The sequence below is a fragment of the Nannospalax galili genome, unplaced genomic scaffold (genome assembly GCF_000622305.1).
Source record: "Nannospalax galili isolate Female #2095 unplaced genomic scaffold, S.galili_v1.0 scaffold1864, whole genome shotgun sequence".
NCBI classification, from domain to species: domain Eukaryota; kingdom Metazoa; phylum Chordata; class Mammalia; order Rodentia; family Spalacidae; genus Nannospalax; species Nannospalax galili.
In genome coordinates this window covers 14,874-18,799 of record NW_008351642.1, presented here as the reverse complement: position 1 = coordinate 18,799, position 3,926 = coordinate 14,874, and positions in this window count along the sequence as shown.

Genomic DNA, 3,926 nt, shown 5'->3' with positions numbered 1-3,926 from the left:
AGACCCGGGTTCAAATCCCAGCACCCACATGGCAGCTAAAAACTGTAACTCCAGTTCCAAGGGATCCGACAGTCTCTTCTGACCTCTATGGGCATTGCAGAATGTGGATGCACTTACCGACATGCAAGCAATACATGCCTGCTTCAAAAGGATCAAAAATAAATAAAATAAAATAATTAATTTAAAAAATTAACATAGACTAAAAATCAAATTCATTAAAATAAATATTTCCTTCTTTTAGTTGATTTATCATTTTTTTATTGTGAAGGGTAAAACTCACTAACACTTCACCTATTGTTAACTGGTTTTGTTGAATGCTTCCTTATATTAAAAAACTACAATCATATTATTCCTTTATTGTTTCTTACTAATAAACTGCATCTGGAGCCCAGTATAGTTGGCTATTTCTTTCAGTAAAAATAAATAATTGAAAAATGTATGGGGAAGTGATCCAGAAAGAGAGTACATGCAAAAAAAGTCTCTTGAGAATTATTAATATAATTTCAACATCCGCAACTTATCGTGTATATTATATTGTCATACAATTTGTTTACATGCATCGTAATGTCTGAAAAATGGATGGGGAAGTGATCCAGAAAGAGAGTACATGCAAAAAAGTCTCTTGAGAATTATTATTATCATTTCAACATCCGCAACTTATAGTGTATATTATATTGTCATACAATTTGTTTACATGCATCGTAATGTCCACAATAAAAAGTATAACATTTGAGAATAGTATGTGAGATATTCGAAGTTTAATTCCCCTAGTTAAAAAGTATACCTTACAAATGCATTACACTCTATTACCAGTTGTATAAGATTACTCTTAAAATTATCCTTTGCTTTCTATAAAATAAAATGGGGCATATTTCACATTGGTGTATGATCACCTTTTTCACTGTATCTCTATATTAAAACTTCGATTATATGACTTTAATTTTTTAAAACGTAGATACAAACATTTTAAAAACACTTTAAAATACAGTGTCAGAGTTAAGGCACATTCAAGGCACTAAAGAAATAAAATTAAGCTCTTATTTTGAAACATTAGAGGTCACTATCTGCCATTTTCAATCATCTTGGATAAAATATCTATAGAATAGGGCAATGGTAAAATCACAGATCTTCTAAGACACGTAGATACAAACATTTTAAAAACATTTTAAAATACAGTGTCAGAGTTAAGGCACAAGACACATTCAAGGCACTAAAGAAATAAAATTATGCTCTTATTTTGAAACATTAGAGGTCACTATCTGCCATTTTCAATCTAGGATAAAATATCTATAGAATAGGAAAATGGTAAAATCACAGATCTTCTAAGATTATTTTCACCTTTTCTTTGTTGTCTCTTCTTTAGCATATCAAACCTAAAAACATCTGAGCATTCTTTCTAGTCTGTTAATCAGCATTAAATTAATGTACTAGATAGATTAGTCTCCTCACTGAGGTGCTGAAAATGATTCCAGTCAAATACTCAAGATTCTCTTGATCTTATACTGTAGTAGAAATATACCATGCAAACATACATCACATTAAAGTGCATTCTTCCTCCTCAAAAAACTCATATCTACACTGAGGAATTACCCTGTGGCCAAGAATTATTCATGTAACAATTGACATTAATGAAGAATTGCTTATGGACAATATATTGATTAAAATAAAATCTGAATAGACAATTCCTATAAACTATCATGAAAGTCCTTTATAAATCAGATGACATGAATTTAGAGGCGAATCACACTAATCTATAGAATTTGTCCCTCAAAACCTCCAATAATGGAAATATGTTTCTAAGCAATGCAGTTATGTCTAACAAAATATCATACACTATTCCATTGAAATATAGAAACAATTCAGGTAAATTCTTAAACATTTTCTCTAATGCTCTACCTTGACATAATGCCTAAACTAAACAGTAACCTATTATTGTATGTTGGGACTCGGGTTCACTTTTCTCAGCAGGGGACCTACTGGCTTCGGGGCAGAAAGCCTTGATGGGTGACACAGTCTTGGACCCTGGGATTTGTGTGTTTTCAACAAGCCGTTTATTTCAAAGTTCAGATGGTTTTTATACATCCCAAGGAACTGGCAGTCATGTGGGATATGGCAGTCAGACACAAAAATTTAGGGCACAAAGAAACAGGACATACAGTATGTTAATTGGCACCAGAAGTGTGCTTAAACTTTTACTCAAGATTATCAATGCCCATCTGTTAATTTATTAGCAACAGTGTTTTCTTTCTTAGAGTTAAAAGCATGGTAAACTTTTAGCTTTCAGCTCAGGAGTAAACATTTAACCTGGCCTAATCTCTTAGCTAAGGATATCTGTGTTATTTGTTCAGGACAAGGAGATGCACTAAGGGTTGTTAACAAAGATGCTGTCCCACAGAGCAAGGAGCCTGCACTTATGACCAGGCCACTGTCTCCTGCCAATCTCCCAGTGTTCTGCAAGACAGGAATTATCAGAGCTACTGTTTTCAGCACCCCTCCCTTTAGCAGAGAATGGAAACTGGACTTAAAAGTTTTAGGCTCATCTCATCCTAGGGTCTGGCATCCTGGCTTCCTGCAATTTTATATTTTAGCTTGTCTATTATTAAAAAGATGTGAGGTTTTGAAAAATATTGTTCCCCCTTTACTAGTTTAATAAAAATACTTCTAATTCATACATTTTAGGGTTTTTCAAGTTGTATATATGGATGAACATTTCATACATTTATATGTGATTTCTCTTGCTGAAGTTTTTGTACACCTTAGAAATGTGTGTGGTTTATCCACACTGTAATTTCTTTGACAGTAAAAAAAAATGAAATTTTAGTCATAGAATTTTATGTGATTCCAACTCACTATGAAATTTCTGATTTGTTCTAAGATATGAGCTTCATGGAAACATTGGCTAAAATTCCTTTTAGAGGTGGGATTTTTCTAAATTAAGGGTTCTGTGATATTTGAAATGATTGGATGAATAAGAAAAATCTTTGTTACAGTCTTTAGCTTTCTAGCTTCTCACACCTAAGAATTGACTCATAGTGAATTAAAAATAAAATTTTATTACAGGTTTTAAAATTTTATATTTATTTCTAGAAATTTCTTCATTAAACTATAGTTTTCTAAAATTTAAATATTCATTAAAGTGTTCAACATAATTCTTGTATTTCAAAGTTTCCCTCTAGTATGTATTCTATATTGTTTTCTGTGGGTTGAACCAGGATTTGCCAAATTCTGCATATTTTAAAACTGTCCCTCCAGTATGTATTCTTGATAATTTTCCCATTTGACATATGGTTAAACTGTCACATTACTTATATTTGTGGTATCTCTCTTCATTATGGATTCTGTGATGTTTTCCAAAAGTTGATATATGAATAAAGAACTTTTTACAGTTTTCATATTTGTAGGGTTTCTCCTCAGAATGAATCCACATGTGATCTATATAATTTGAGATCTCGTTAAAGGACTGTAACATTCTTTACATTTCTAAGGTTTCTGTCCAGTATTAATTCTTTCATGTACTCTAAGATGTGTCATTTGACTAAAAGGACTTGTCATAATCTTCACATTTGTAGGATTTTTCTCCAGTATGAAGTCTCTCATGTACTGCAAGATGTGCAATTTGACCAAAGGACTTGTCACATTCTCCACATTTTTAGCGAAGGACTGTAACATTCTTTACATTTCTAAGGTTTCTGTCCAGTATTAATTCTTTCATGTACTCTAAGATGTGTCATTTGACTAAAAGGACTTGTCATAATCTTCACATTTGTAGGATTTTTCTCCAGTATGAAGTCTCTCATGTACTGCAAGATGTGCAATTTGACCAAAGGACTTGTCACATTCTCCACATTTTTAGCGCTTTTCTCTAGTATGAATTCTCTCATGTACTCTAAGACGTGCCATTTGACTAAAGTACTTGTGACACTCTT